Genomic DNA, 8,891 nt, shown 5'->3' with positions numbered 1-8,891 from the left:
AAAAGGATTACGCCTATAAAATAATTGTTTATCTACATTATACATATATAGAATGTTTGTAAACACAAAGAAGCATATTCTACCATCTAGAGAAAAAGATATAATTATTGAAGGTGATTGGTTAACTGATATACATATGGATCATTTTGGTTATCTTTTACAAAATTGTTCAGACTATAGACTTATCGAAACCTGGCGAGTGCAATGTCTTGATAGGATTCAACCTATGCCAGTAGATAAAAAACATATACAAATATTACATATAGTTCATCAGGTCCATATGATGGACATTGGGTGTGCAGTTATTATAACAAAAAGAACATATTTATTTATGATTCATTAAATTCTAAGAATCTACATAAGCATCACGAACAATTCTTGAAAAGATTATTCCCAACATATGATTTTAAAAAATACCCTGTCAAGTTTCCAACTGTACAACGTCAACCAAATGGTAACGATTGCGGTGTTTTTGCAATAGCTTTTGCAATTTCATTATTATCCAATATCAAACCCGAAAAAGTGAAATATGATCATAGTTTAATGCGTTCGCATTTGATGAAAATTTTTGAATCTAATGTAATCGAGCATTTTCCACAAGATTCACGATATGGTGCTCCTCAAAAAATACTTCCATTAACAGTGGTTAAAGCGAGAGAAGCTGAAGCAATTCGTGTAAGTACGATACGTCAACATGAAACAAAGCAACAAAAATTGAATCGTTTGGAAAAAGTTTATAATAGTCGATCTAAGAAAAAATTAAGTAATAATCAATTATTAATATTAACAGACAAAAATACTCAAAAAGAATTTATACAAATAACAAATAATATTGAAGAAACAAATAATATTAAAGAATTTATAAAAACAAATAATATTAAAGAAACAAATGATATTGAAGAAACAAATAATATTGAAGAATTTACAAAAACATCAAGTAATATTGAAAAAATAAATAATATTAAAGGATTTATAAAAACAACAAATAATATTAAAGAAACAAATGATACTAAAGAAATAAATAATATTGAAGAATTTACAAAAACATCAAATAATATTGAAGAAACAAATAATATTGAAGAATTTATACAAACAAATTATATTGAAAAAACAAATGATATTGAAGAAATTGATAAATATTTTCAAAATAAGCATTATATTAAAAATCATACCAGTTACAAAATTATTGATTATAATAGTAATGATTTATGCAGTAACAATAAAGCAAATAAAATCAAAATTTACGAACAAACTTATACAAACAAAAATTCTGAAAGTAAATGTACTAAGAAACGTTCTCGATGTGAAGATACTGTCCAATTAGAAGTTATTAATAAAAAAGAACAAGGTGTGCAAGACTTAGAAAGTTTACTTATTAACAAGCAGATACATTGTACAAAAGATTTAGAAAATAATCGAGCTAAAAAACGACATCGATGCGAACAAGATTTAGAAAACAATCGCGCTAAACAACGGTATAGATATCAAAGAAATTTAGAAGATAGACGTGCTAAGAAAAGAAATCGATATAAACAGGATATAGAACATAATCGCGCTAAGGAACGGTATCGATATAATCAGGATATAGAAAATAAACGCGCTAAGAAACGGGATCTGTATAAACAGAATATTGTAAAACAACGTACACAAAAACGTATACGTTATTCTAAAAACTCTCAGCGTGAGCGAGATAAGCAAACAAGATTAGATCCTGATCGCAAATGGCTTTACAACAAACGATATTATCAGAAAAGTAAAAAATCTGTACTTGCAATAAAAAATCATGATGTTGGAAAAAAAGTTATTAAAAAATATGAAAAGTTTTGGTCGAAAAACACCGTAAAACTTCGTCATTCTTTAGAAACATTTATAAAAAATATCGTTAAGAAACTCAGTATTAAAGGCCATATCGAGAAACGATTAAAAGCCGAAAAAATCGTACGTTGGTGTATGCATGTTAGAAGAAGTTATATTCGTAATATCTACAAAATGTTAGCTTTGATTAAAAAGAAAACAGAAGCAAGTTTGACTCAAATCACAAAATGTTCTACAATTGAAGAAAAATTAGATGCGTTATGTGGTGAATCTAACCATACAGCCTCATCTGAAAACTATTTTATTGATTCTATATATCGTCATATAACTTCAAAGGAAACTTTGGTAATGAATGCAGAAGAGAAAGTAGCAAATCTACCGTTAATAAAAACTGCATTGGAACCTTTGACAATGAATGCAGAAGGACAAGTAGTAAATATATTACCGTTGATAGAAATAGAAGCGAAAAAATCGTGGTCGTGCAATACTTCATGTAAAACTGACGATCCATTTTTAATTAATCGTTATCAGAAATTTCTCGAAACTATAAATACATATACTTTAAAGAATGTACCCAAATTGATAGAAAATATTCATAAATGTACTATGAAAATTTCAAATGAAAAATTGAGCCATACGCGTAGCTGCCATATTGATTTAACACTTTGCGAAGGAATGTTTCTTCCAATTCAACTATTATCGCCTCATTTTCCACGAGTAAGATATATTAAGCGTTTAATTTATCAGCTTACAGATTTTTATCGAAAGATGGATAATCTAGATGAAGCATTAACTCATGCTGATTTAAACGCATTAAATGAAATTGTAACTTCTGCACAAGAAAAAGCAGATATGTACAAACATCAACAGGCAGATACAATTCTGAGCGATGATGATATTATTTCTAAATATCATCAAGCGTTTAAGGCCTTGGGTACATTAAGCGGTCAACAGACACACCACGGCATGCTTGCGTATCATGCGAAAAATTGTGTTATAAGAGAAATGTTTCTGAAGTCAATATTCTTCGAGAACAAATAAATATTCAAAGTTGGAGAGATTTAATGGCACATATACAACAACAAGAAAATAATGCGCAATATATATGTACTTATTGTGCAGGTAAATTTCGTAAAGGCTTAATGCCTGCGTATTGCATCTTGAATAATCTCCTTACAAATGATGTGCCCAAAGTAATATCATCTCTTAATACATTTGAAAAAATGATTATACAGAGAGCTAAAGCGTTTCAAACTGTCGTCAAAATGGGAACTGTTATTAATAAAAAGTTGCCTTAAAGGCAAATGGTACAAAAAGTTAAAGGTAGAACATTTCATTTACCACTTCCGTTACAGGAGACGTTGAATAAATTATGTTTGAATACTGACCCAATAAATATTAATAACGAATTATATATTTTAGTTAGAGACATTCCGACCAAATCAAAGATTATTTGGGAAGAGATGGTTGATGTTAAAAAAATATTTGACGCTTTAACGTGGTTAAAGCGCAACAATGCTTTATACTCCCAAATTATACTGCCAAATGATCATAATGAATTAAACATTTTAGAACAATTAAAAAGTTCAGAGTTTCAAATGGAAGAGACAGAGGCGACATTAGGTGACGAATCTGACAATGAGTCATTAAATAATCTGGTAGAAGAGACGAAAAATGATGTAGAAATTACATTAGACGATCAGCAGAAGGCAATGTTAACTCAAGTTACTGATGAAAATGACGGTTATTATGAACAATATACTATTTATCCCTTATATGAAAAGAAAGCAAATAAAACTTCGACAGACTTGTATCAAATGATAAAAATTCAGAATGAGCCTTTGGATAATCGTGAAAAAGATTTAGATTTAATGTGTTTTCCAGATTTATACCCTTTTGGTATTAATGGACAACATGAGATTAGGGAACTTAAACTTCATGATCATGAATTTATTAAATGTCGTTTGACATCTAAACATCCACTACAGATTAAATCAACAATACTTATTTTATTTGTTGAATAATGCGAATATGCGTCAGTTAAGCCGTGGAATTTATCATAAATTGAACGTAACTAATCCTCAAGTTCGTTATACGGCTGCAGAGTATTTAGAAGCAATGTCAAAAGAACAGTTGGAATCTGATCTAACAACAATATTTTCCACACTTCGAAATACGGAACAATATTGGCGTAAACCGAGAAGTAATTTAAGGTGTATGACGCAGCATTACGGACCTGCGACATGGTTTTTAACACTAAGTCCGAGTGAATGGTTATGGGAAGATTTAGGTGAATATATTCGTGAAGTAAATGGATGGCATGATGCTTCCTTATCCGTTAGCGTACTTGTTGTTAAAGATCCTGTATCAACGTCCAGGTTTCTCGATAATAAATTTCGGGCAATGCTTGACTTCATTAGCTCCAAAGATCATCCAATTGGAGAAGTAACGCACTATTTTTGGCGACGAGAATACCAAGGTAGAGGTATACAACATTTCCACTTATTAATTTGGATTAAAAATGCACCGATTTTTGGTGAATCTACTATTGAAGAAGTCTCCAAATTTATTTTACAATATATAAGCTGCAAAATGCCAGATGAAAATATTTCACCATTATTGTATAAACGTGTTGATACGCATCAGCGACATAAACATAACGATTATTGTCTTCGCTCTAAAAAAGTAGGACGTAAAGTTATTCGTCGGTGTCGTTTTGGATTTTCTCGTCCCGTTTCTGAAACTTTCAATATGAGAGATGTGGCAACTTCGATAGCAGGTAGAAAACAATTGAAACATAAAAGTAGGCTTTATGATCTTCCTCGAACGGATAATGAAGTTAATATTAATGATTATAATCCTGTTCTTCTTACTGCATGGGAAAGTAATATGAATATACAATTTATTGGTGAAAAATCATCGCTTCTTACTTGGTACATTACTAAATATATAAATAAAGCGGGAAAATGTGAGTTGTCTGATTCTGTTCTTAATATTGAAAATAATAAGAACAAATCATTAGCAAGTCGTCTTTGGAATATGGGTTTGCGATTTATGAATAATAGAGAATGTGGAGCTCTAGAAGCTGCTGATACATTGTTAAGTATTCCTTTGTATGGAACTAATCGAAATACAACTATCAAATGGTTAGATGTTAACCATATACGACGTAAAAGAATAAAAAACTGCAAGGAAATTGAAGCTCTTGATCCTGAATCTATAGATATATTTTATCCATCTTTAGTAGATGATCTTTATCCACATAGACCAAATAAACTAGAAAATATATCTCTTTATGAATTTGCACAGTGGTATGATATCTCGAAGATCAAACCGAAAAATAAGTATGTTGAGTATTATAAAATAGATAATGGTAAGTATCTTAAGCGACGACAGCGTGGATATCTTATTGATCATTATAAAGTTAATGTTAATACACAACCAGAAAATTATTTCTTTTCGTTATTACTTATGTTTAAACCATGGCGAAAATTAGAAGATCTTAGAAACGGAGACGATACTTATGCCGAATCGTTTCACAAAGAAAAACTGCATCTTGTAGAAGCGTTGCGATATCGTGAAAAATTAGAAGAATTGCAAAAAGCATTTGAAACCGCAAAACAGTTAGTTCAGCAATGCCTAGACGACGATTTACAAAAACAACAGTCTCAGGATAATCCTGAAAATCCGATAGGTGTTCAAAATATAGAGGCTGGTGAAGCAATGCAAGATTTTAAAGATCTTGGTGATAAAGCAGTTCCAGAAATTGATGTATCTGAAATGATAGGAAAATTAAATGCGGATCAAAAACGTGTATTCGATAAAGTTATCAATACTGTAAAGTCAGATGAATCAGTATTACGATTATATGTTAGCGGAGAAGGAGGTACTGGAAAAAGTTTCTTAATCAAGACTATTAAATGCTGGATAAAACAAAATCTCAACAAAGATACTGCTGTAGCAGCACCTACTGGTATAGCAGCATTTAATATAGATGGTTTGACAGTTCATAGATTGCTTCAATTACCCGTTGAACATACTCCTAAATATAAACAACTATCTGATCATGTATTGAAAGTTTTACGAGCAGATCTTAAAGATGTTATTCTTTTTATAATTGATGAAGTGTCAATGATATCTAATTTGACTTTAATGTATATACATCTTCGATTGTCTGAAATATTTGACACTAGTGATTGCGATGATGGTTGGTTTGATCGAAAGCATATTCTTTTATTTGGAGACTTGCTTCAACTACCTCCTGTACGAGATGATCCTATTTTTAAACATTTATCAAATGAAAAAATTGCTAAATATCTTAGTTCCTTAAATGCGGTTAATTTATGGACTACATTATTTGACTATGATGAATTGACAATTAATATGCGCCAGCAAGGAGATGACTCTTACCGCGAGTTATTGTCGAGAATTCGTATCGGTTTACTAACAAAATCTGATTGTAAGATTCTCGAAAATAAAAAAATTTCTTTTAAAGCTGATTCCTTCGAATCTAGATTAAATGAGTTATGTACTTTCATTAACAATCTGTCATCAGACACCGTTTGTTTACTACCCACTTGTCATATGTGTGATGTTCTCAATGATGCAATGTTAAGTCGCATTGTTTCTAAAGAAATAATATTAATTGCTGAAGACACGATTGACTGTATTTCATATGTAAAAAAGAAAGTATTAAAAGTATTATCAAATAATGATGATGATAATTCTAGAACAGCTGGGCTTTCGAAAAAAATCATAATTAAAATTGGAGCGAAAGTTATGATACGGCGTAATATTGATGCTAGTTTGGGTCTTGTAAACGGTACAACTGCTAAAGTGACTTCAGTTGTACAAGATAATGATTACGTAGAAAAGATCAAACTTCTTTTATCATCAGGTTTAGAATATTTAATTGAAAGAGTAAGTGTTAAATTTGAGGTAGTGGATAGAGCGTACGTTGTCAGAAAACAATTTCCATTATCTTTGAGTTACGGCATCACTATTCATAAAAGCCAAGGATTGAGTTTGCAAAATGCTATTATGGACATTGGTAACTCTGTATTTAATTGTGGCCAAACTTACGTTGCATTATCGCGAGTAACATCTTCAGAAGGATTATATTTAATTAACTTCGATCCTTCATCGGTAATAGCTAGCGAAGACGCAATTATTGAATATAATCGTCTAAAACAGATACACAAACCAAAAGCAGAAATTATTGCCATGTCAAAGGAACAGTATTACAAAGTGAAAGATGTTTTATGGGCGTTACCAAAAGTAGTTGCTTCTGTTCAAAAATCAAGTTTAGATCAAAATGTTCGACAAAGTACTGTTTGGGTCATGCATGGTTTCCAAAATACAGATAAGGTTTCATGCCATGCAAATGCAGTATTACAGTGTTTATTGAATTTAAATGCCATTAGGCAGCAATTGTCCAATTGTGATAAATCAGATGTTTTACGTGTGTTAATGCATCGATATGAAAATGGAATATGTAATCTAAATACATACGCAATACGACAATGTTTAGGAGAATATTTTTCAAGTCCCGTAAAATGAAATGCATCTGATTTTTTTATGGCTCTTTGCGAAAAATATGATTGTATAAAAAGTTTGGTGAGGCATCAAATAACTTCTATTAGACGGTGTAAAACTTGTGATAATACAAAAACTATTGTTGATAATAATATTATTATTTCTATTCCTATTAACTTGAAAAAGAAAAGTTATAATCTTAATGATTTGTTAAATATTACGTTTTCACATTGGTGTCAGTCGCATAATGAATCGTGTGAATATTGTACTGAAAATAATATAATATTAAAAAATGAAATAATATTGACAAAAGAGATAGTTGTGATTCGTTTAATATTTTTATCACAGGATAATAAATTAATGAAAGCAACACACAACTTTAATTTGAGTGCTATTCCAACAACTAAAATATTAATAGATGGACAGTTGTATAAAGTGATGAATGCTATATTTGATCATGGCTCAAGTATCGATGAAGGTTATTATATAAGTATATGCAGAGAAGGAATATCTAATATTTGGATCGAAGCTAATGATGCTCAAGTTAAAAAAAGGCAGTGGCCTAGAGGTGCTAAAAATGTTTACTTACTTTTTTTACAGAAGATGGCTAGTAAATAATATATATCGAAAGTTATAAAATAAAGAAGCAGTTAAAAAATTCTTTTTTAAAAATATATTTATGTAATATCTAACTTGTGATTAATATTTAATTATTTAATAATTGTATTTCGATCAGTCCCATATAAAAGAATGTTGTAATGTATCAACAATAATTTCGTGAAGACTGCTTCATATTCTGCATTATTTATGAACTGTGAAAAAATATTTAGGTAAGTTGCCAATAATTTGTCTTTATTTTCCTTACTATTTAAAATAGAATTAAATAACTCACTTTTTCTCCGTTCCATTTATATATTCAATGATGAATTAGATAAGCAAAGCAACGATTATTCATTGATGGATTTATAAGTATTAATTGTGAATAATAAATGTAGATTTCTAATGACATATTGATTTGTAATTATCCGTTATTTTTGCAATAAGAATAGCAAACAAGTTTGAAGGATCTGAATATCTATATAGTAAGCAAAGAGGACCGTCGAATTTTAATGAAATATGACGGGGGTGGTGGCGGATTCTTTGCTCATTTATTTAAAGATGTTTAACATATAGTACAAAAAAGAGTGATATCCCTAAAAAAATTACCCTTTTAAAAAAAAAGGTAAAAAAGGTGCTAAGTCCGCGTAAAAAACAGTAAAAATAGTTATTTTAATCTGCACAAAATAGTGTTATTTTAATTTTGTGTAAAATTGTATATCCTACAAAAATAATGATATCAAAAAAATTGTGCTAAGTGAAAATAAAAATTTATAAAAATATTTTAACCAAAAAAAGTTATACAAAATAGTTGTTTTAATTTTCTACATTATATCCTAGAAAAATAATGATATCGAAAAATTACGCTAATTGAAAATAAAAACAAAATATTTTAACTAAAAAAAATTGTACAAAATAATTGTTTTAATTTCCTACAAATAATA

The 8,891-nt window shown here is 29.6% G+C and overlaps 1 pseudogene; it reads left to right on the top strand.

Moving 5' to 3' along the window:
- Nucleotides 1-2,226: 2,226 nt before the first annotated feature.
- Nucleotides 2,227-7,968, top strand: LOC145965219 (uncharacterized; annotated as a pseudogene).
- Nucleotides 7,969-8,891: the final 923 nt, after the last annotated feature.

Source organism: Camponotus vicinus, unplaced genomic scaffold (genome assembly GCF_025532165.1).
Source record: "Camponotus vicinus isolate PSW18456_S1 unplaced genomic scaffold, iyCamVici1.0 SCAF_14, whole genome shotgun sequence".
Taxonomy (NCBI): domain Eukaryota; kingdom Metazoa; phylum Arthropoda; class Insecta; order Hymenoptera; family Formicidae; genus Camponotus; species Camponotus vicinus.
Note: the sequence above shows the minus strand (reverse complement) of the source record. Positions and strands in the feature narration are given on the sequence as shown.